Raw genomic sequence first — 26,426 nt, 5'->3', positions numbered from 1 at the left:
TGTATCATCCTATTCCTACCCTCAGTCGCTTGTAACAGCGGGAGTAATCTAGATATTACTACCGGAGAGGTCCTCCTTTCTAAATTCTTGTCTCTCTTCCTTATTTTTCCTTCGGAATCTCATCTCTTTCCCTTCCTGTGTAGTTAGTTACAATGTGTAAGCCCCTTTGTGAATAGCCTGCACTCTCTCCGTGATATCCTTGATCCTGACACCAGGGAGGCAACACACTATTCTGACTTCACTCTATCGGTCATGCTGCTGACAAAGAGATTCGAGTTTTGTAATTTGTAAAAGGAGGACCTTCTAAATCGCGACTACCTCCATCTAAAACGATAAAGGCAGCTGATGTCAGGGAACACCGCCTTGAAGTCGGACAAGTTCCCCTCGAAGGCACTCACCATGCTGACTTGGAAATAAAACCACTTTCTTTCACTGTCACTGGATCAAGACCCTGGAACTCCGTGTTCATGGCATTGTGGGCAGCACATGGACAACAGCTGTTCCAGAAGGTGGCTCAACACCGCCTTCGCAAAGGGATGGCGAATAAATGCTAGGCTCAGCCAGCGAAATCCACTTTCCAGGAGTGAATAAACAAAAACAGCTGGGGTCTCTCGTTGTGCCATACAATACATCACAAGGTTTCTGTCTGCAGCATACATGCCACTAAAATCTGTCATCCACGACAAACTAAATCGAGTTCCAGAAATGTTGTTGCACACCTGGTCTGACTTTTGCACATGCCTCCTGACCCAGAAATAAGCTCAGACACTGTGATGCAAGACTCTCTCCATCAGTTATTTTCTGCCTTCGTAAGAATGTTCCACTTATTCCATCTCTCTGTATGTTACTTTGGGCAAGAAGTTAATATTTCTGGATGAGGGGTCAGCAGGATTAAATACCACAGTTAACATTCGATCAGACGTAATGTTATTGAATGGGGGAGCACAGCGGATGGGCCGAGTGGCCGCCAGCTTCTCCGCCCCCTGATCAGATTGTGAGAGAGCCGGAGGGAGGAGTTATTAACATGACCCGGGAATGAACTCCATTGGAGCTTCATAAAGAGGCAATTCCCAGCTTGAAACCTTCTCTGCCCTTTCCCCCACGGCCTCAGTTCCTTTGGTCAAACTGGGAGAAAAGGGAATTGGGGAAATGACCAAATGATGTTTGTATCTGGGAAGCATTAGGAAAAGCAGCGCATGCGCGATGATTGTTCCTGAGCAGAGGAGCGCATGCGTGAGGCCCTCCCCCAGTGCTGCCATTGAGGAGCATTTACTCAGTGAGTGCAAGAGGTTTGTTTGAAACAGACCGCAATGGAGAGATCAGCGCCTCGGGAAGCGAGGGAACAGCAGGCTCCTTCCAGCAGCATATCGGGATGGGAGCCTGGGAAACAGGGGGGGCTCCGAGACCGGGATTGATTCGGGGTGAGTTCAGGGAGAACCGGGGGCTGTTTGTAAGAGGCCGAGCGGAGCAGGAACTGGTCCCGGAACTTGGAGTGAGCGGGCTGGGGGGAAGAGAGAGGCCTTTCTCGGGCTGTGTGTGGGCCTGCTGAGGGAGGCAGAGCGGGAAGAAGCTGCTGTGGGACATTCTTGGGGTTTGTAATCCCCTAAACACTGATGGGAATTCATTGTTTGGCTTCTGTTTCACGCTCTTTATTGCGAATAGACTTTGAAATAAAGGACAGTAGAAAGACAAATGTAATAATCCTGTGTAAGATAAATATAGCAGGCACCGGATAAACATCTCCAGGTATGTGAAATCCTGCCCAATATTTGTTTTTCAACAGTTAAATGTATTGGGAGCTGGACATTGAACTGTGCAATCATTCCATTTGTGGAGATGTCCATATGTTGGTGAGTTTATTTTATCAAAGTGAAATGTTTTCGAATTTGGGAAACAGAAAAAGACTGGAAGGAGCTCAGGGCTCGAGTGGAACCAGGATCTGCACTGTTCACCTTGCCCTGTTCAAAAACAAAGAATTGTAATGATCATGACCTGAATATTGTATTGATCATTTGATATCTTCCTACTCAGCTGCTAGTGATGTACAGGAGCTTTCTCTTTTGTCTTTCTCCAGGCAAATATTTGATGGACCAATCCAAGAGTGACCAACTGCTTCTCTCACCCAGCAGGTATGTTACCACTGTCAGAGAGGAGAAGGTCCTTTCCACTGTCTGAGTGGATTGAGTCAGATACACATTGAACTCCATTTCCAGAAGTATACATTCAATCCAAGAGTTAAACACAACTGACGATATATAAATCTACATTATTTTGACCTGTTCTCAGTATTTTCCACCTCCGTGACAGTAAATTCCATTACTCAAAGCCAATTACCATTCATAAGGTTAGAAGCAGGTTAGACTGTATGCTTATAGTAAATATACATTTTTGAGCTGCATTAAATTCATATGTAGATTTGGCATTTTTAAAGTTACAATCAATCAGAACAAACCGATCATGGTGTTACATGGTTATAACAAATATAAATATGAAGTGTGTTTTGAGTGCAGATATATAAGCAATGTTGGACATGTATGAGTAACTGAGCAGGACAAAATTATTCTTTTCATTCACATACGTACATACACATCTGTGTCTGTCTCTGTCTCTCTCATTCTCACTCTCAGCCGAGTGTTGATGAAAGCACACTTTATGCACGCTCCCATTCTGGTTGAGGGCCTCAGTAATGCAGAAGCATTTCCATACTTTTTTAATATATGAAACACTGATTGGTAAGACCTTAAAACTACGTCATAAAGTGTATCAGAACTGGAATCACACAGAGGCATACAGACAATGTTGGTGTGATCTCGACCAGTACCACTCTTTAAAGTGATACATATTGGCAGCACAACACAAAACTCACTCTCACTCAGCCAGCTAATGGTAAAAGGGGAAAAAAAATGCAATTTAGGTCCACAACTACTTCCAGATATGGACAGTCATAAATTGACTGTCCACATTATTAATCACTTCAGAAGATGTTCATATCAGATGTTCACATTACTGCAGTGCCCAGCTGCAACTGCCAAAGACGACTGCACGCACAAAATGTAAAAAGAAAGCTGAGATTGAATACAATAAAATTCAGATTCTTGGCAAACATAAGTATGGAACGAACATTAATGCCTCAATCACACAGGTTTATCAAATATTGAACGGGTTTATCCTACACCCTGCTGAAAAAACACAACTGAACATAGAGAATGGCATCCATATACTTGACTTGTCACTGTTGCACACAGAGCAAAACTGGCACTCGAGGTATTCAAAAGTTTAATAACTGCAGAACTCATCTCAAATTGGCATTTACACTGAGACACTGGCAGTGAGTGAATGAAGATTAGAATCCCAACAATTAGTGGAAACTAGTATGGAGAACAGATAAAGAATAGAATGTCTAAGTGCAGAGACAACCGGCTGAATGGTTGTACCAATTCTGTGATTGAGTCATAAGTCACAAAATGTATAAGGGATTAAGGCCCAATCTCAACACCCTAAACACTATTGTTGGACTGAATCTCAGTCACAGATTTTCTTTTCTCTAATTCATTCATGGGATGAGGGCATCACTGACTCAGCCAGCATTTATTGCCTATCCCAAACTACCCATGCAGCCACATTGATGTGGGTCTGGAGTCACATGCAGGCCAGACAAGGTAAGGATGGCAGTTTCCTTCATTCAAGGACATTACTGAACCAGATGAGTTTTTCTGGCAATCAACAATAGATTCATGGATGTCATTAGACTCTTAGAATATTATTGGCTGCCAGAGAATTGAGCAACTTTGGTATATAAGAGTTGAACATGACTGGAACTCATTGAGAACTTCACTCTCACAGTCACACAGCAGAAACTGGCATGTATAGATCAATTCCTAAATTCTTACATGGACACAGCAGAAATTGACATGTATACATCAAGTCCTAAACTCTCGTATGGACGCAACCAAAACGGACAGACATTGATTGGATATCTGCTCTCACAATATTCACACTGTGGCAACTAAAAGGGAGAGAACAATAATCCCACACACACACATATGACAGGTCCAGGTTGATAACTAGACTAACACATTCGCATAGCAAAACCTGACAGGTACAGTATGATAAATGAATTTGCACATTTATAAACCAGAAGCTGATAGATACAGATTAATAACTGCACTCTCATTTGCACAGAGCAGAATCTGACAGGGACAGGTTGGTAAATAACTCTCACATATAGTTGGCAGTAAATCTCAGAGAAACACTGATAACTACCCTCTCATATTCATAAAGCAGAAACTGACAGGAATAAATTGATTATGCTCCCAATATCAAATCACATAAATTGACGTGTACACTTTTATAACGACTCTCACATATTCACAGAGAAGAAACTGACAGGCAGAGATTGATAACAAAACAAAAATTAGTGGAAAATTCACAGGTCTGGCAATGTTTCAGGTCTAGTGACCGGTCCTCAGAACTGATGGTGGCAAGGAAAATGCACACAATGTGGTCTCCTCTATGTTAGGGAAACTGAGAGTAGATTGGATGTCCACAGTGCAGAGCACCTACATTCTGCCCAGACAAAAAGACCCTGAGCTTCCAGTTGCCTGCCACTTCAACACACCACCCTGTTCCCTGGCCAAGATCTCTGTCTCAGGCTTGCTGTCGTGCTCCAGTGAAACTCAGTGCAAGCTGGAAGAACAGCATCTCATTTTCTGCTTGGGATCTCGACAGCCTTCTGGACTCAATATTGAGTTCAGTAACTACAGGGCTTGAGTTCTCCCATGTCATTACCCAAAAACCCACATATCCGGCCTTGTTAACATTTAGTCTGCTATTAAACGCTACCAATTGTTAGCCACTAACAGGCCCTATTAATAAACTTTTCACCCACTTAGTCTGACAGATTAGATTACTTGCAGTGTGGAAACAGGCCCTTCGGACCAACAAGTCCACACCGACCCTCTGAAGAGAAACCCACCCAGGTCCATTCCCCTTCATTTACCCTTTCACTTAACACTACGGGCAATTTAGCATGGCCAATTCATCTAACCACATTTTTGGACTGTGGGAGGAAACCCGAGCACCCGGAGGAAACCCATGCAGATACGGGGAGAATGTGCAACCTCCACACAGACAATTGCCCGAGGTGGGAATTGAACCCGGGTCCCCGATGCTGTGACACCATGTCACCCCACTCCTCTGTCTGTCCAACTGTTCTTCTCTTTCTTTGGACTCTATCTCCATCTATCTTTTACTCGTCACCCTTCCACCCAGCCTATCTTCTGTATAAAAACTAATATTTTCCTACCAACCACCAGAAAATACAGAAGTTTGAATACATCACCCAACAAACTCAAGAACAGCTTCTTTGCTGTCATCAGACTTTTGAATGGACTGCTCAAATTTTAAGGCGAAAGTGAGTACTGCAGATGCTGGAGATTAGTGTCCAGATTAGAGTGGTGCTGGAAAAGCACAGCAGGTCAGGCAGCATCCGAGGAGCAGGAAAATTGATGTTTCGGACATTCCTGATGAAAGGCTTTTGCCCGAAACATCGATTTTCCTGCTCCTCAGATGCTGCCTGACCTGCTGTTCTTTTCCAGCACCACTCTAATCTGGCTCAAATTTTAATGTTAATCTCTCTCTCTTTGCAGCTTCAAAACTGTATTGCAGATTCTGTTCTATTACCCTGATGCATTTTGTATGATATTATCTGCCTGTAAAGCACACAAAACAATACTTTCCATTGTATCTCAGTGCATGTGACAAAAAGTAAATCAAATCAAATAAAATGGATAATTACACTCACATATTCATATAGCAGAAGCTGAGAGGTACAGTTTGATAATTACAGTCAGACAAACTGACAGGAAAAGATGAATAAAAACACTCAAACACTGATATTACAGAGCCTGACAGGGAAAGATTGATAATTAAACTCTCACATTCACAAAGCAGAGACTGATATCGACAGGTGAAAACTCAGTAGAAACTGAAGGATTGACAAGTACAGAAACATATTCACCAAGCAGAAACTGACAGCTACAGATTGACAACTATATTTATGTATTTACACAGCAGAGTCTGAAAGATACAGATTGACAGTTACACTCACTTTGACAAAGAAGAAAATGACAGGAAGAGAATGATAACTGTATTCCCACATTCACATCACTGAACTAACTGCTACAGTTTGATTAATACAGCCACACTCTCAGAGCAGAAGCTGATGGGTACTGCTCAATAACTGTATTCACATATTGACAGGGAAGAAACTGACGGGAACCCATTAGTATCTACACTGTCATATTGACGTAGTAGGAACAGATTGACAATGATACTCTGGTGTCAAATAGCAAAACCTGACCCGGACTGTTTGATAATTGCACTCATGTTGATATCGGTTAAACTAACAGGTAGAGGTGAATATCTGCATTTTCACAGATTAAACTGATTGGTTCAAATTGATGACTGCATTTAATATTCATACAACAGAAACTGACACGTTCTCATAGCTGAAACTTACATGTTCAGGTTGATAACTACATTCTCAGACACACAGGAGAAACTATTAGGGACAGATTGGTTAAGCAAACACACACGTTCGCAGGGCAGAAACTGACAGGATAACTAAGCTCACATATCCACATCAGACAAACACACAGAGACTGATCGTATTTATTTAAAATGTGTTAAATGTATTTATGAACCAGTCCCTGGCAGTTTCTCCTATGTGTATACACAAGTTCAGTTACCAATCTGCACCTGTCAGTTTATGCTATATGAATGTATGAGTGTAGTTATCAGTCTGTCCCTATTTGTCTCTGTGGTGAGAAAATGTAAATATATTTACCAGAGAGTGACAGGGACAGATTGATAACTGTATTCACTCGCATATTTGCACAGATTATATGGATTGATAATTACAGTTTGATAATTACACTCAGATGTTCACAGAGCAGCATTTAACAGGTTCATCTTGATAATTGTCTTCACACATTTACTGAGCAGGAACTGACCGGTATGGATGGATAAGGAAACTTTCATATCCAGACACACACTTGCATTAGATTATCCCATCCCATTTGTAGGGGAGTTGGTTAGGATCTGGTTCTCAGCGAATTGGTACAGATTTTTTTGATACAGTCACCAAAGAGCAGCTCAGGCAATAATAGAATCAGCCCTGTGGTCCTGTTGGAATTGCTGTCTTGAAGGAAGAACAGCCAAATGATTATTAAATTATTCCATTGACTTAATGTTGATTTTCTGTCTCCCTCCAGACAATTACTTGAAGGACAATGACAGTGTAATATGTCCTCAGTACAAAACCAAGTGTGATCAGTTCCTTCTAACAAACAGCAGTTATGTTACTACAATCAGACTGAAGAACATCCTTTCCACAGTCACAGAGCAGATTGAATTAGACACACATTGACTCAATTTCCAGAGAGAAATTTTCAAATCAAGAGTCAATTCCCTCGGAGGAATTAATTTTTTTCTTTTTCTCTCCATTCTTTACGTACATCACCCCATTTGCCAATAATTGTAATAAATCACAGCCAGAGAGTTATAGAGATGTTGAGCACAGAAACAGACCATTCGGTCTGACCCACCTATGCCAACCAGATATTCGAAACTAATCAAATCCCATTAGCCAACACAGATGCCGTTTGCCAACACTTGGCCCACATCCCTCTAAATTGTTCCTATTCATGTCGCATCCACATGCCTTTTAAATGTTGGAATTGTTCCAGCCTCCACCACTTCATCTAGCAACTCATTCCACACACACACACACACACACACACACACACCACCTTCTGCATGAAAAGGTTGCCCCTTAGGTCCCTTTTAAAACTTTCCCCTTTCACTTGAAACCTGTGCCCTCTAGCTCTGGACTCCCCCACCTCAGGGAAAATGCCTTGTCTATTTAGTCTATCCATTATCCTCCTGATTTTATAAAGGTCAGAATTTTATGAAGGTTATAAAATACTATAAGGTCACCTCTCAGCCTCTAACACTCCAGGGAAAACACCCCAGCCTCTTCAGCCTGTCCCTTTCGTTCAAACACTCCAACCCTGGAAACAATCTTGTAAATCTTTTCTGAATGTTTCATGTTTCACAACATCCTTCCGATAGGAAGGAGACCAAAATTGCACACAATATTCCAAAAGCGGCTGAACCAATTACCTGTACAGCATCAACATGACGTCTGAACCCCGAAACTCTGTGCTCGGACTGATAAAGAACAGCATACTAAATGTCGTCTTCATTATCCTATCGACCAGCGACTCCACTTTCAAGGACCTACGAGCCTGCACTCTATGGTCTCTTTGTTTATTAATACTCCCCAGGACCTTACCATTAAGTATATAACTCCTGCCTTGATTTGCCTTTCCAAAGTGCAGCACCTAGCATTTATCTGAAATAACTCTACCTGCCACTGCTCAGCCCATTGGCCCATCTGATTATGATCCTTTTGTACTCGGTGGGAACCTTCTTTGCTATCCACTACACTGCCAATTTTGGTGTCATCTGCAAACCTTTTATGTTCACATTCAAATCATTTATATAAATGACGAAAAGCAGTGAACCCAGCACTGATCCTTGTGGCTCATGACTGATCACAGGTCTCCAGTCTGAAAGGTAACCCTCCGCCGCCACCCTCTCTTCCATGTTTAAGTTAATTCTGTGTCCAAATTGCTAGTTCTCTGCGATTTTCATGTGATCTAACTTTGCTAACCAGTCTACAATGAAGAAACCTGTCAAACATCTTACTGAAGTCCTTATAGATCACGTCCACCGCTCTACCCTCAACAATCATGGAGTCAAAGAGATGTATAGCACAGAAACAGACCCTTCAGTCCAATTTGTCCATGCAGACCAGATAAACCAAACCAATCTATTTCCACCTGCCAGCATCCGGCCCATATCCCCCCAAACCCTTCCTATTCATATATGCATTCAGGTGCTTTTTAAAAGTTGGAATTGTACCAGCCTCCACCACTTCTTCTGGCAGTTCATTCCATTTATGTACCACCCTCTACATGAAAAACTTGCCACTTGGGTCTTTTTATTTCTTTTCCATCTCCCTGTAAACCTATGCCCTCTAGTTCTGGACTCCCCCATCCCAGAGAACATACCTTGTCTATTTATCCTATCCATGCCCTCATGATTTTATAACCCTCAATAAGTTCACCCCTCAGCCTCCGATGCTGCATGGAAAACAGCCCCAGCCTATTCAACCTTTCCTTCTCGCTGAAATCCACCAACCCTGGCAACATCCTTGTAAATCTTTACTGAATCCTTTCAAGTTTCACAACATCCTCCTGATAGGAAGGAGACCAGAATTGTATGAAATATTCCAAAAGTGGCCTAACCAATGTCCAGTATGGCCTCAACATGCACTCTATTCTGATCAATAAAGGAAAGCATACCAAATGCCGCCTTTACTATCCTATCTATCTGCGACTCTACTTTGAAGGAACTATGTACCTGCACTTCAAGGTCTCTTTGTTCAGCAAAACTCCCTTGTACCTTACCATAAAGTGTATAAGTCCTGCTGAGATGTGCTTTCCCAAAGTACAGCACCTTGCGTTTATCCGAATTAAACTCCATCTGCCACTCCTCAGCCCATTGGCCCATCTGATCAAGATCCCATTTTAATCTGAGGTAACCTCCTTCGTTGTCCACTACACTTCCAATTTTGGTGTCATCTGCACACTTACTTACCATACCTCCTATGCTCACATCCAAATCATTTATACAAATGACAAAAAAGTAGTGGACCCAGCACCGATCCTTGTGACAGTCCACTATTCACAGTCCTCCAGTCTTAAAAACAACCCTCCACTACCACCCTCTGTCTTCTACCTTCGAGCCAGTTCTGTTTCCAAATGGCTAGTTCTCCCTGTATTCCATGAGATCTAACTTTGCTAACCAGTCTCGCATGGGGAAATCCTCTTCGTTACTTCTTCAAAAAACTCAATCAAGTTTGTGTATCATGGTTTCCCTTGGACAAGACCATGTTCACTGTCCCGAATCAGACCTTGACTGTCGAAATACGTGTAAGTTCCGTCTCTCAAGATTCCCTCCAATATCTTGTCCAACACCAATGGCAGGCTCACCAGCCTATAGTTCCTGGCTTTTCCTTATCACCTTTCTTAAATAGTAGCACCATCTTAGCCAACCTCTAGTCTTCCGGCACTTCACCTGTGACTAGCGATGTTAAAAATATCTCGACAAGGGACATGCCAAATACTTCTGTAACCTCCCACAGAGTTATACAGTATGCCTGATCAGGTCCTGGGGGATTATCCACCTTTATGCGTTTCAAGACATCCAGTAATACTACTTTTGTAATATGGACATTTTAAGATGTCACCATCTATGTCCCCCCATTGTATATCTTCTGCGTCCTTCTCCACAATAAACACCGATGCAAAATACTCATTTGGTATCTTCCCCCATCTTCTGCGTCTCCACACAAAGGCCACCTTGCTGATCTTTGAGAGGCCCTAATCTCTCCCTAGTTACCCTTTTGTCCTTAATGTATTCATAAAATCCCTTGGGAATCTCCTGAAAACTATTTGCAGAAGCTATCTCGTGCCCCCTTTTTGCCCTCCTGATTTCCCTCTTGATTATACTCCTACTGTCTTTGCCTCTTCTAAGGATTCACTCGATCTCTCCTGTCTATACCTGACGTATGTTTCCTTCTTTCTCTTAACCAAAACCTCAATTTCACCATCATCCAGCATTCCCTACACTTCCAGGCTTGCCGGTCACCCTAACAGGAACAGACTGTCTCTGGACCCTTGTTATCTCATTTTTGAAGGTTTCCTATTTTCCAGCCATCAACTACCTGCGAGCATCTGCTGCCAATCAGCTTTTGAAAGTTCTTGTCTAATATTGTCAAGCCCATTGATATTTTACACTATTTTTCAAGGGGTTTAGACTGAATTCTTATCTGAAATAGGTGCCTGGGATAGGCGTTAAATCTACATTTAATATGACTTTTTTAAAGTTAAAATCAAGATGGAAAAGAAAACCATATATAACATAGACGTTAAATACAGAGATAGAAGGAAACCAGACAAAAGTCACCAATTTACTGGATGAAACAGTGTTATTAAGTTTATTAGTGATTGGGCAGGACAGAGTTAAACGTTTAATTAATTTTTGTCACATACAGAGACATGACAATTAAATAATGTGAATTCCAAACACCCATTGTGTGCCAAAGCCTGATAAATAAAACTGAACATGCTAGGGGCTAGAAACAAATGTAGAAATTGCTGGAAAAATTCAGCACGTCTGGCAGCATCCATTGATAGAAAGTAGAGTTAATGTATTGGGGCTAGTGGCTGCTATTCAGAACTGAGTTTCTCCAGGAATTTCTAATGTTGTTCCTGACAGTGGAAAATAATTACTGCACACGCACACAGCAACTGACTGATTCAGAATTAGTTCACAATACAAACATCATAACTGCAGAGCAGGGACTGACAGTTATGGAGTTTCATATACACTGCAGGCAACAGGAAATGATCACTCTCATGTGGAGTCATTGTGGTCTGCAGCAGTCAGAGACATCCAGCTAACAATTCTACTCCCACTCAGACAGCATTCCATTTCCATCAATCTATCATGGTGGCAGAGGAGCTGCCATCCCCACCTTTAGCACAACGTCATTCTCCATTTCTCCAACTTGCAGGAACAGATTTTCTTTATGACTCTGTCTTCACCAAAAAGGTTTCTTGTGCCATTATTTCAAATTAACTTTCATTTTCTACAAGTAGCCCTGCATTCCCATGAAGTCTGATATTAAATACAAGAAAATCAATACCATTTTCTCAAATAATCAATGCGATCACATAATTGTAATTTGAAACGATGGAGTAGGAAAGATTTAGTGAGATAATAGAACATAAAACATGACAGCACAGTATACTATTCCATTTTCATCCATATATTTATCCAATGACCATTCAAATGCCCATAAAGTTGGCGAGTCCACTACAGTTGCAGGCAGAACATACCATGCCTCTACTACTACTGAGTAAAGAGACTACTCTGACATTTGTCTTATATTTATCATCCCTCAATTTAAAGCAATGTCCCCTTTTGCCAGCCATCACCATCAAAGGAATAAGGCTCTCACTGTCCACACTATCTAACCCTCTAATTATTTTATGTGTCTCTATTAAGTCACCTCTCAAACTTCTTCTCTCTAATGGAGCCTGATGCCCCTCAGCCTTTCTTCGTAAGACATTCCCTCCAGACCAGATGACATCCCAGTAAATCACCTCTGAACCCTTTCCAAAACTTCCACATCCTTCCTGTGATGTGGTGACTAGAAGTGGACGCAATTTTCCAAGTGCGGCCACACCAGAGTTTTGTGCAGCTGCAGCATGACCTCATGGTTCCAAAACTCAATCCCTCTCCCAATTAAAGCTAACACATTGTATGCCTTCTTAACAACCCTATCAATCTGGATGGCAACTTTCAGGGATCTACGCACATGTACATGGATGTCTCTCTGCGCATCTACACTGCCAAGAACCTTACCATTATCCCAGTACTCTTTATTCCTATTGCTCCTTCCAAAGTGAATCATCTCACACTTTTCCACATTAAACTCCATTTGCCACCTCTCGGCCCAGTTCTGCAGCTTATCCATGTGCCTCTGTAATCTGCAATGTCCTTTGGCACCGTCCACAACTCCACTGACCTTAGTGTCATCCACAAATTTACTAACCCATCCTTCTGCGCTCTTACCCAGGTCAGCAGTGGACCCAAAACAGATCCTTGCGATACACCACTAGTAACTGAACTCCAGGATGAACATTTCCCATCAACTACCACCCTGTGTCTTCTTTCAGATAGCCAATTTCTGAACCAAACCGCTAAATCACCCTCAATCCCATGCCTCCATATTTTGTGCAAGAGCCTACCATTGGGAACCTTACTGAAAACACCTAATCAAGCACTTTACTGAAATCCATATACACCACATCAACTTCTTTACCCTCATCCATCTGTTTGGTCACCTTCACAAAGAATTCAATAAGGTTTTTGAGGCATGACCTGTACTTCACAAAATCATATTGACTATTCCTAATCAACTTATTCCTATCGAGAGGATTATAAATCCTGTCTCTTGTAGACTTTTCCAACACTTTACTCAGAGCCGAAGTAAGGCTCACTGATTTATAACTACCAGGGTAGTCTCTACTCCCCTTCTTGAACAAGGGGACAACATTTGCTATCTTCCAGTCTTCTGGCACTATTCCTGTAGACAATGACAACAAAGATCAAAGTCAAAGGCTCTTCAATCTCCTCCCTGGCTTCCCAGAGAATCCTAGGATAAATCCCATCTGCCCAGGGGATTATCTATTTTCACACTTCCCAGAATTGCTAACACCACCTCCTTGTGAACCTATATTCCATCTAGTCTAGTAGCCTGTAACTCCGTATTCTCCACAACAACATTGGTATTCACACGGGGAAAAAGACAATGAAAAATATTCATTTAGCACTTCTCCTATCTCTTCGGACTGCATACACAACTTTCCACTCCTGTCTTTGATTGGCCCGGAAGTTATTCTCGTCATTCGTTTATTCCTGAAATAGCTATAGAAAGCTTTAGGATTTTCCTTGATCCTATCTGCTAAAGACTTCTCTTGTCCCCTCCTGGCTCTTCTTAGTTCTCTCTTTAGGTCTTTCCTGGCTAGCTTGTAACTCTCAAGCGCCTTAGCTGCGCCTTCACGCCTCATTATAATATAAGCCGCCTTCGTCCTCTTGACAACTTCCTTAGTAAACCAAGACTCCCTCACTTGTCCACTTCCTCCATGCCTGACAGGTATATGCTAATCAAGGACACGCAGTAGCTGTTCCTTGAATAAGCTCCACATTTCAATTGTGCCATCCCCTGCAGTTTCCTTTCCCATCCATGCGTCATTAGTCTTGCCTAATCGCACCATAATTGCCGTTTCCCCCAGTTATAAATCTTGCCCTGCGGTGTATACCGACCTCCCTTTCCTTCGCTAAAGTAAACATAACCAAATTGTGGTCACTCTCACCGAAGTGCTCACCTACCTCCAAATCTAACACCTGGTCGGGTTCATTATCCAGTACCAAATCCATTGTTGCCTCTCCCCTGGTTGGCCTGTCTACATACTGTGCCAGGAAACCCTTCTGCACACATTGGACAAAAACTGGTCCATCCGAAGTATTCAAAATATAGTATTTCCAGTCAATATTTTGAAAAGTTATAGGTGTCCCATAACAACTACCCTGTTACACTCTCTCTTATCCAGAATCATCTTTACAATCCTTTCCCCTACATCTCTGGAACTATTCTGAGGCCTGTAGAAAACTCCCAACAGAGTGACCTCTCTTTTTTTCCTGTTTCTAACCTCAGCCCATACTACCTCATTAGACGAGTCTTTGTACATCCTTACCACCACTGTAATGTTGTCATTGCCATACCTTCCCCCTCTTTTACCATCTTCTCTGTTCGTACCGAAACATCTAAATCCCAGAACCTACGACAACCATTCCTGTCCCTGCTTGATCCATGTGTCTGAAATGGCCACAACATCAAAGTCCCAGGTACCAACCCATGCTGCAAGTTCACCCAACTTATTCCGGATGCTCCTGGTGTTGAAGTAGACACACTTCAAACCACCTTCCTGTTTGGCGGTGCACTCCTGTGACATTGAAACCATATTTCTAACCTCACTACTCTTAACCTCTGGACACAGAAACTACAATTTAGGTTCCCATTCCCTTACTGAATTTGTTTAAACCCTCCCAAAGAGCATTAGCAAACTTCCCCCAGGATATTGGTACCCCTCTGCTTCAGGTGTAGACCATCATGTTTGTAGAAGTCCCACCTACTCTAGAGTGAGCCACAATTAACCAGGTATCCAAAATTCTCCCTCCAACTCCATCCCTTTAGTCACATGTTCATAGAACATAGAACAATACAGCACAGAACAGGCCCTTCGGCCCACAACGTTGTGCCGAACATTTGTCCTAGCTTAAGCACCCATCCATGTACCTATCCAATTGCCGCTTAAACGTCACCAAAGATTCTGACTCTTCCACTCCCACAGGCAGCGCATTCCATGCCCCCACCACTCTCTGGGGAAAGAACCCACCCCTGACATCTCCCCTATACCTTCCACCCTTCACATTAAATTTATGTCCCCTTGTAACACTCTGTTGTACCCGGGGAAGAAGTTTCTGACTGTCGACTCTATCTATTCCTCTGATCATCTTATAAACCTCTATCAAGTCACCCCTCATCCTTCGCCGTTCCAACGAGAAAAGGCCTAGCACTCTCAACCTATCCTCGTACGACCTATTCTCCATTCCAGGCAACATCCTGGTAAATCTTCTCTGCACCCTCTCCAAAGCTTCCACATCTTTCCTAAAGTGAGGCGACCAGAACTGCACACAGTACTTCAAATGTGGCCTAACCAAAGTCCTGTACAGTTGCAACATCACTTCACGACTCTTGAATTCAATCCCTCTGCTAATGAACGCTAATACACCATAGGCCTTCTTACAAGCTCTATCCACCTGAGTGGCAACTTTCAAGGATCTATGAACATTGACCCCAAGATCTCTCTGTTCCTCCACCTCACTAAGAACCCTACCGTTAACCCTGTATTCTGCATTCTTATTTGTCTTTCCAAAATGGACAACCTCACACTTGGCAGGGTTGAACTCCATCTGCCACTCCTCAGCCCAGCTCTGCATCATATCTAAGTCCCTTTGCAGCCGACAACAGCCCTCCTCACTATCCACAACTCCACCAATCTTCGTATCATCTGCAAATTTACTGACCCACCCTTCGACTCCCTCATCCAAGTCATTAATAAAAATTACAAACAGCAGAGGACCCAGAACTGATCCCTGCGGAACTCCACTTGTAACTGGGCTCCAGGCTGAATATTTACCATCTACCACCACTCTCTGACTTCGACCAGTTAGCCAGTTTTCTATCCAATTGGCCAAATTTCCCTCTATCCCATGCCTCCTGACTTTCCGCATAAGCCTACCATGGGGAACCTCATCAAATGCCTTACTAAAATCCATGTATACTACATCCACTGCTCTACCCTCATCCACATGCTTGGTCACCTCCTCAAAGAATTCAATAAGACTTGTAAGGCAAGACCTACCCTTCACAAATCCGTGCTGGCTGTCCCTAATCAAGCAGTGTCTTTCCAGATACTCATAAATCCTATCCCTCAGTACCCTTTCCATTACTTATCCTACCACGGAAGTAAGACGAACTGGCCTGTAATTCCCGGGGTTATCCCTATTCCCTTTTTTGAACAGGGGCACAACATTCGCCACTCTCCAGTCCCCTGGTACCACCCCCGTTGATAGTGAAGACGAAAAGATCATTGCCAACGGTACTCTCTTGCTTCCCACATAATCCTAGGATATATCCTGTCAGGCCCGGGGGACTTGTCTATCCTCAAGTTGCTCAAAATGTCCAACACATCTTCCTTCCTAACAAGTATCTCCTCTAGCTTACCAGTCCATTTCACACTCTCCTCTTCAACAATACGGCCCCTCTCGTTCATAAATACTGAAGAAAAGTACTCATTCAAGACCTCTCCTATCTCTCCCGACTCAATACACAGTCTCCCACTACTGTCCTTGATCGGGCCTACCCTCGTTCTCGTCATTCTCATGTTTCTCACATACGTATAAAATGCCTTTGGGTTATCCTTGATCCTATCCGCCAAAGATTTTTCATGCCCTCTCTTAGCTCTCCAGGTCCCTTCTGGCTATCCTGTATCCCTCCACTGCTCTGTCTGAACCCTGTTTCCTCAACCTTATGTAAACCTCCTTCTTCCTCTTTACAAGACATTCAACCTTCCTCGTCAATCAATGTTCCCTCACACGACCATTTCTTTCCTGCCTGACAGATCCATACATATCAAGGACACGTCGTATCTGTTCCTTGAAAAAGTTCCACATTTCCACGACATCCTTCCCTGACAGCCTATGCTTCCAACTTATGCTCCTCAGATCCTGTCTTACAGCATCGTAATTACCCTTCCCCCAATTGTAAAACCTACCCTGTTGCCCGCACCTATCTCTCTCCATAACCAAGGTGAAAGTCACAGAATTGTGGTCACCATCACCAAAATGTTCACCCACTAAAGCCCATCACTTGTCCCGGTTCATTACCGAGTACCAAATCCAATATGGCCTCCCCTCTGGTCAGACAATCTACATACTGAGTTAGAAAAGCTTCCTGGACACACTGCGCAAACACCGCCCCATCCAATCTACTTGATCTAAAGAGCTTCCAATCAATATTTGGGAAGTTGAAATCGCCCGTGACGACTACCCTGTGGCTTCTGCACCTCTCCAAAATCTGTTTCCCAATCTGTTTCTCCACATCTCTGCTGCTATTGGGGGGCCTATAGTAAACACCCAACAAGGTGACTGTATCTTTCCTATTTCTGACTTCAGCCCATACTACCTCCAAAGGCAGATCCCCCTCGAACTGCCTTTCTGCAGCCGTTATACCATTTCTAATTAGCAACGCCACCTCCCCTCCTTTTTTACCACCCTCCCTAATCTTACTGAAACATCTGTCACAAGGAACCTCTAACAACCATTCCTGTCCCTCTTCTATCCACGTTTCCGTGATGGCCACAACATCGTAGTCCCAGGTACCGATCCACGCCTTAAGTTCACCTACCTTATTTCTGATACTCCTTGCGTTGAAGTATACGCACTTGAACCCATCTCTGTGTCCGCAAGTATTCCCTGTCAGTGCTACCTTCTTCACAGCCTCCCTACATTCTTGGACATCCTGACAAACAGCTAGCCTACTTGCTGGACTACAAGTCCGGATCCCATCCCCCTGCCAAATTAGTTTAAACCCCCCTGAAGAGTGCTAGCAAACCTACCCCCCAGGATATTGGTGCCCGTCTGGTTCAGGTGCAACCTGTCCTGCTTGTACAGGTCCCACCTTCCCCAGAATGCAGTCCAATTGTCCAAATACCTGAAACCCTCCCTCCTACACCATCCTTGCAGCCACGTGTTCAACTGTACACTCTCCCTATTCCTTGCCTCACTGTCACATGGCACCGGCAACAACCCAGAGATGACGACTCTCTGTCCTAGCTTTTAGCTTCCAGCCTAACTCCCTGAGCTCTTGAATGACCTCCCCACCCCTCTTCCTACCTATGTCGTTGATGCCAACGTGCACCATGACTTCTGGCTGCACACCCTCCCCCTTAAGGATTCAGAAGACACGGTCCAAGACGTCTCGGACCCTGGCACCCGGGACGCAACAAACCATCCGAGAGTCTCGCCCATGTCCACAGAACCACCTGTCCGTCCCTCTAACTAGAGAGTCTCCTATAACTAGTGTTCTCCTCCTCTCCCCCTTTCCCTTCTGGGTCTCAGAGCCACACCTCGCGCCACAGACCCGGTCACTGCAGCTTACCCCTGCTAGGCCGTCCCCCGCTACAGTATCCAAAGCGGTATACTTATTGTTTAGGGGAACGACCACAGGGGATCCCTGCACTGCTTGCTTCCTCCCCTTCCCACCTCTAACTGTTACCCAGCTACCTCTGTTCTCTGGCGTAGCTATGTCCCTGTCGCTTCTATCAGCCTCTCGAATAATCCTCAGTTCATCCAACTGCAGTTCCAGTTCCCTAACTCGTTCTGTGAGGAGCAGGATCTGACTGCATTTCCTGCAGATGAAGTCGGCAGGAGTATCGGTGGTCACCCCTACCTCAAACATCCTGCAGGAGGAACATTCCACTGCCTGCGCTGCCATTACCCTACACCTCGTATCCAAAACAAGAACACTGAGTAGCTTACCTGTGGACTTTAAAATTAGGTTCGAGGAGGAGGATGGGAGGGAGGCCCTACTATGTATGGCCTGGGGTCCAGAACACACCCACTCAAATATCAATCACTTACCTTCCCGACCAGCTCTGCGCTCCAATCTCACTTCCGCCCAGCTCGCGCCACTCTCTGAGGTGAAAAGACCGTTGGCGTCGAGGTAAGTTCTTTATATATCAATCACTTACCTTCCCGACCAGCTCTGCTCTCCAACCTCACTTCCGCCCAGCTCGCGCCGCTCTCTGCTGTGAAAAACTGTTCAACTCCTCTCTCTCCCTATTCTTCACTTCGCTAGCATGTAGCACAGGCAACAAACCCGAGATAACAACTCTGTTTGTTCTAGCTCCAAGCTTCCATCCTAGCTCCCTGACTTTCTGCCTTGAATCCACATCCCTTGTCATACCTATGTTGTTAGTGTCTAGGTGGACCATGACTTGGGGCAGCTCCCCCTCCTCTTCAAGGATCCCAAAAACACTATCTGAGACATCATGCACCCTGGCACCTGGGAGGGAACACTCCAACCATGAGTCTCTCTCTTTCCCACAGAACATCCTATCTGTCCCTTTAACTATGGAGAACCCAATGACTAATGCGATGTTCCTCTCCCCGCTTCACATTTGAGCAGCAGGGACAGATTCTGTGCCAGAGACCTGTATCCTGTGGCTTACCACTGGTAAGTATACCCCCACCCCCGAGCTGCTCATTTTATCTTTTTGCGAGAAGAATTCAATTTAGTTTGGATACATGTGAGGTGTTAGATTTTGATGAGACAAATTCAGGAGTGGACCTTTACGCTTGATGGTGGGGTCTTGGGGATTGTTTCTGAACAAAGAGACTGAGGGGTGCAGGTTCATATTTCCTTGAAAGTCGAGTCACAGGTAGACAGGGCGGTGAAAAGGCATTGGGCATGCTTGCCTTCATTGGTCAGAACATTGAGTGTAGGAGTTGGGATGTCATGTGGTGGCTGTACAAGACGTCAGTGATGCCACTTTTGCAAGATTGCATACAATGCTCATCACCCTTCTCCAGGAAGAATGTTGTTAAACTTGAGATGGTGCAGAAAACATTTACAAGGATTTTATAGTTATAGAGTCATACAGCAGAAAAACAGACCCTTCAGTCCACCATGTCCATGATGTCCAACAAACTCCAATCTGCATTCATGCCATTTACCTGCACTTGGCCCATAGCCGACTATGCCCTGGTTTCTTAACGGCATATCCAGATGCTGCTTAAATGCTGTGAGAGTATTCCATCACACACTCAGGCAGCATATTACAAACTTTACGTCAAAATATTTTTCTCAGATATCCTCTAAACTGTTTTCCCCTCCACTTCAACTTTTGCCATGTGACAGTGAGGCATCTTTCACAATTTAGTATATCTCAGTCAGATCCTCCCTCAACCTTCTCTGCTCCAAGGAAACCAAACCCAGCTCATACAGTCGTCCCTTTTCAGGAGACTTTTCAACCCACTGCATCCTCTCCAGCCAATCCCTTCCTTCTAATTGTGTGGCAATCAGAACTGCACACAGTATTTGATCTGTCTTACAAAGTTGTAATAAGACTTCCTTGCTCTTATATTCAACAGCTCCGGTACTGAAGGAAAGCATTCTGTATGCCTTCTTCAGCAGCCTGTCTGCCTGTGCTGACACCTTCTGTGATCTATAGACTTGTACACCAAAGTCCCTTTGTTCCTCAGTACTCCCTCGGGACCAATCCTTCATTGTGTAATTCTTTCCCTTATTAGACTGCCCAAAATTCATTACCTCACAGTTATCAGGATTAAATTCCATCTGTCATTGCAGTCCCCAATGTCCTCATATTGTAGCCTGAGACCATCTCCCTCACTGTCAACAACATCACCAACTTTCATGTCAGAGAGCAAAGAACAATACAGCACAGGAACAGGCCCTTTGCACTCCAAGGCTGCACTGAAACGTGTAATATTTCCACATGAAAAATTCATCTGCGGGCTTACTAATTATACTTTCTACATTCACATCCAATTGTTAATATGTACATAACAAGCAGCAAGGGTCCAAGCACTGATCCCTGTGGTACACCACTGGTCACAGGCTTCCAGTCACAAACACAACCCACCACCATTATAGTTTGCATCCTGGCTGCAAGCTCATTTCAGCTCCAATTTGCTTAAGACTCCAAGAGCTGGGTTTGGACCAGTCTTTTATATGGGACTTTGTCAAAGGCTGTAGGGGTGGCCTGTACCTGGCCAGAATAGAGTGTCCCATATCTGTTAACACAAGCTGGCCTTTAAGAATTAAACAGCAGGATGTGAAACGCAATGGCAGGAAGAAACTACACCAAGCAGCCTACTCGCACAGTAAGGCAGAATGATATCATTCAATAAGCCACTGCGAGGACAGTAAGAAGGGCCCAGCCTGGTCCCATTCGAAACAGTTCTGACAAGCAGACCGAAGGTCCAATAAATGAGTAATTCTAGCCACATTAAATGAAAGGGTAATATTCCCAGTTAATGATCAGACACCAGGTGCTAGTTACAGCCCATTAATGCCCTAAAACAGCTCAAGTTATCTTATAGTATGTAGTTTCTTGAAATAAGTTAGAATATTAAGAATTAGGTTCTCGTAAAGAGACGTAGCATCATCTCAGTAGTTTCCAGCCTAAAATATAGGTGCATAATACTAAAGCATAAAGAGGAAAAGAAGCATTTAAACCTGGAAGTGAAGGTTTAGATAATGACTTCTCTTACACCCAGAACACAATAGATTGCTCACAGCCCATTAATCACAAAGTGCTAATAGTTGGGATAGCTAAATTACTTTACATTTTGTAACTGAGTTTTTATAACAGAAATTAAAATTACAAGTCGATGGCAAGTAAGTCAAAACAAACTGTCCTTTTGTCTTTTTCTTCATATATTCCCCACTGTGCTAATTATATCAGAGGAGCAATTGAACTTTATAAAATGGAATACAATGAATAACAATATTCAAGCAGTCCTGAGAGACAAGCTAGACTGAGAGAAACCCAAGGGTGACTAGAAAATAACTTTGGAATGTGAATGAATAGGATGCATAGAAAGACTGCAAGGCCTAGAGATTACAGTGTCCTCTAAACTCTGAGAGGTCGGGGATCCTGGAGCTGTCCATGGAAATGCCCATCATTGATTAGGTGCCTCATTGATTACGGTATGCAAACTAAGAGGGAGGAACATCATAATCAAGTTGTATGTGATTGTTATCAGAAAATTTAGAAACAATATTGCTTATTATTGTAAAATCAGAGTGCGTCATGAACTTCTGTTCTGAGGCCAGTCTCGGGAGAAGATCATTTGGCCCTCTCCTTGCACTAACCCGTTTCTGCTTGAATAAACACCGACCACTTGCCTGAATGCTGCCTGCCTGCCTGCTGAGTCTTTCATCCCTGGTCGGAGGGGGGGGGGGGGGGGGGTTATGCTTCGACAAAGGCCTTACAGAAGTCCATGTAAACCACGTCAACTGCATTACTCTCATCAGGACTTTCCATTGCCAGGACTGGAGGTTTTGAGTTTTAGGGAGAGGCTGAACAGGCTGTTGCTTTGATCCCTGGACTGTCGGAGAATGAGGTGTGACCTTTGTACAGGTTGAGAAAATCATGAGGGGCATGATATGGTGATAGCCAAGGTCTTTTTCCAAATGTGGGTGAGTGCAAAAATAGACGGCACAGGTTTGAATTGTGGAAAAAAGATTTATAAAGGATTTATGGGGTTACTTTATCACATAGAGGGTGGCAATTGAATGGAATGAGCTACCAGAGGAAGTGGAGGTAGTGGGTACAATCACAACCTTTTCTAGGCACCTGGATATATACAAGTTTAGAGGGATACGCGTCAAATGCTGGCAAGTGGGACTAGACAATATGTTGTGGTTTCACTTACCAGTGAATCTTACAGACACAAACAGTCAAAGAAAATAAAGTCTTTACCATTCACTTCAGGAAACATGAACTGAAAATGCTCTCCTTTGCTAATTGGCTGTCCACTTTACAGCAAACATTTAAACTGCTCAGTAACACAACGCAGGATCAAGTGAGTGTTGGCATCCTTGTATCATAACAACTATTCCGTTCAAAAATGTTTTTTATACATAAAATCAGTACGTATACACAACAGCCCGTGTAGACAACATTAAATTTTAGTTTCCAAGTTTTTCACTGGACAACGTTGCTCTAATCTGTTGACCGTCTGTCACATCTGAGCTGAGTTTTGAAGGATAGCACAGACTGACAGGTAGAAAGTACTTTCTGAGTACACAAACCGTACAAGTAAATGGAAGAAACAAGATTAGTTCTGTACTCACAGAAGAACAAACAGTTGCAGATTGCTCCAGTTATTGTCCTTATTTGTGTCATGAAGGACTTGAAGGAAACTGAGATAATTTCTGGACACAACAAAGAGTAAGATGGTGCCAATACACAGTGGAGACAGAATAACTTGCAACTTACAGAAATACTGTCAGGTTCGTAGGTCTATAGGCAAAAATAGAAAAGTCATGAGGGGCATGATATCACAGTTGGGAGAACTAGCATTTCATTAAACAAGTTATCCAGGACAGTGTGAGAGTGAAGTATGTCAGTCCCAGTTTAAAAGTGAACTTCCTAAAGCTTTTAAATCGAAAAGTAAATTCTACTTGTTTATTAGAAAATACTGAACCTATTGCATGTTCACAATGTATTCCACTTAAGTTGGGAAAGAAGTAAATAAAAATTCAGACTAATTATTCATCCAATTATCTCACCATGGCTTAAACTTGCTGTCTGACTCTCTGACTGGATGTAATTCTTGAATCTTTTTATCCAGACTGGAGGAATTAAATAGCAGCCAAGCATCAGATTGAAACAAATATTGCAAGTTAATTTGTTTCCACAAAAAGTAGAACAAATCTCAGACAAAATGACTGAATAAATACTTTGTTTTCAAGTAGTCCAAAGGAAAATCAAACATTGACATGAAAAGGTATGCATTCAGACAGATACCCAGAAATTATTGGGCACGGAATGAAGAAACTCTCATACTGGCCTTGTTATAAACATGTGAACAATAAATTCAAAGTACACATTCAGACCAGAGACTGACCAATCCAGAAAATAACTTACAATCCTAAACAGTACCTTTTGAATAAAAGTTGTAAAAATTTTCCAACCTGCTTCAGAGTGCCAGAGACTGACAATGGTATAAAATGTCTCACTTTAATTTGCAGTACAGAGTTCCTCCAGTACAGGTAGAGATCATTCGGCCCACAGGCCTGCAACAACTTGCCAAAGCACATCTCACCCAGATATAGACGCCTACCCCCATAACCACATCTTAAACATAGTTAATCCACCTATTCTGAACATTGCTGAATATTACAGTGCCATTTACCATCTAGCTAACCTGCTTGTTTGGACTGTGGAAGGATACTGGAATACCCAGAGGAAACTGTTCTGAAGACGTGAGTATAACTACCTTTAAGCCAGTTGAACTTCTGGACAGCACCAAGTGTTCTGAAAAAAAAAGTAACATTTGGTCAAACAACTCAAGGAGCTGCTTGCCTGGAGACAAAAACAAAATTGAATTCAACCAATCGGTTTAAATTATATCCCGAAAATACCAAATTCCAATCCAGTATGAATTGAGTATATTGACAATCTTATAAGCCAATGATACAGTCCGATGCTCTGAAGGTACAAGACCGGGAAAAAATTAACTATTAGAAGGAGAATTGCCAAACCACCAGCATGTAAAAAGACTGCCTGAAAAATAGCTCTCTTAAAGGTACCTTTATCGATCAGTGACCTGTGAAGCACAATCTCCAAGAAGAACAAAAGAAAGGAATACAGAAAAGAACCAAAAGTTGCCTGGTTTTGAGGTATGAAGTTTTGTTTTGTAAATCTTAATCAGGAGTTCGATCAGAGTAGTATTATAGAAGATAGGTTCGAGGAAGGAGTTGTAAGTAGTTGTTAGTTAATCACTCTGTTATACTTTAATAAATAAAGCTTTAATCTTTAATGTGTTCTTGGCTATTGAATTTTCACAGATTACTGCATGGGATAAATCTTTTCTGTGTTGCTGGTTTTAAATTAGTAAAGAGGTTTGTTGTAACAAAACCAATGCAGACGTGGGGAGCAGTTTGCACAATGAGCCAAGGTTGGGGAATTGAAACTGGGTCCCTGGCACCAGTGTGCCACCATGCTACCCAGACATTGATGGCAAATGATAAAATCTTTTGCATGTTGAGCAACAGAGATTTGAAATAAAAAGAGCTTCTGCAGTTTCTGGCAAGTGTCATGTTAAACAGAGACAAATATTGTAAGTACACATTTATTCACAGAGCACACACTGAAAGGTATAGATACTTTCAAATGTACTCATTCATTCATGTAGTTGAAACTCCGGTACAGAATGAAAACTGCACATAAACATTCACATTGCAGAAACTGACAGGTGAAGGTTTAAAACAATTCATTAAAAAAAACTGACAGGTACATTTTGATAGCACTCACATATTCTCAGAGCTAAGTGCACACAGACAGATAAAAATGTCACAGAATTCTGATTTTTCTTTTTGTCCTCTGCTTTGAGACATTTAAACTGACAAAATCCTGAAATAAATTCATAACTGTAGTGTATACTCTGCAATTGCATGACAGAAATGGGAGGCAACATTCACCTTTAGCTTTATCTGTAACTTACTGTGTGTGCTCACAGACCACACACTGACAGATTCAATTACAAGTCACCGTAATATAACGGGGATGGAGTGAAAAAAAAAACATTCATCTGAAAGTTAGAAATGTTGAGATATTTGCTCTCTCACATGCCATTCATTGACAGAAACTGAGTTCAAATTTGGGTGAAGATTTGTAGCTCGGGTGCTCGTTGTTGTGGTTCTGTTCGCCGAGCTGGAAATTTTTGTTGCAAACGTTTCGTCCCCTGTCAGACGACAAGCAACATGAATTCGACTGGGACAACAGAGAACAGCCAGGGAATTCCGAGAAGCATGGCACTCATCCACAAACTCCATCAACAAACACATCGACCTGGACCCAATATATCGGCCACTACAGCAGACAGCTGGAACTGAAGCGACATGGACAGGCCACTATAAATGCCGGAGGAAACACCACAGAAGCGCTTCACAGGAGGCTCCCAAGCACTGAGGATGTCACCTAGACAGGGGACGAAACGTTTGCAACAAAAATTTCCAGCTCGGCGAACAAAACCACAAAAACTGAGTAAAAACAAGTTTAGAAACAACAAACTGGCAGTTACAGAATGAAATATGGAGTCAGTTGCAAAGCATTAAATTGTTAGGATACAATGCAACTATCTATTGGTGAGAAACTGACAAACAGTGTAACATCAGCAATAAAATTGTTATTGTCAATTTCTGCAATGTACAAGATATTGCCTCTTGCCAAATGCTGCAGTTATAAATACAAACTTACTGTCAAATCGCAGAAGTTGATTGTAAGGATTTGTTGTGGAGGGGAGGGAGTCCTACCTGAGACTGTCTAAAGTGGTGTTTGGTCACA

General features: G+C 42.9%; 1 long non-coding RNA gene across 1 annotated transcript; it reads left to right on the top strand.

Moving 5' to 3' along the window:
* Window positions 1–1,298: 1,298 nt before the first annotated feature.
* LOC148135585 (uncharacterized) lies at window positions 1,299–24,864 on the top strand. Its single transcript, XR_015755000.1, has 3 exons — window positions 1,299–1,421; window positions 2,075–2,129; window positions 24,110–24,864. It is a non-coding gene; the product is annotated as an uncharacterized LOC148135585 (long non-coding RNA).
* Window positions 24,865–26,426: the final 1,562 nt, after the last annotated feature.

The sequence above is a fragment of the Chiloscyllium plagiosum genome, unplaced genomic scaffold, assembly GCF_037043375.1.
Source record: "Chiloscyllium plagiosum isolate Xiang-an unplaced genomic scaffold, Cpla_swu_hap1 HiC_scaffold_49, whole genome shotgun sequence".
Taxonomy (NCBI): domain Eukaryota; kingdom Metazoa; phylum Chordata; class Chondrichthyes; order Orectolobiformes; family Hemiscylliidae; genus Chiloscyllium; species Chiloscyllium plagiosum.
This window is presented reverse-complemented; position numbering and strand designations above follow the sequence as displayed.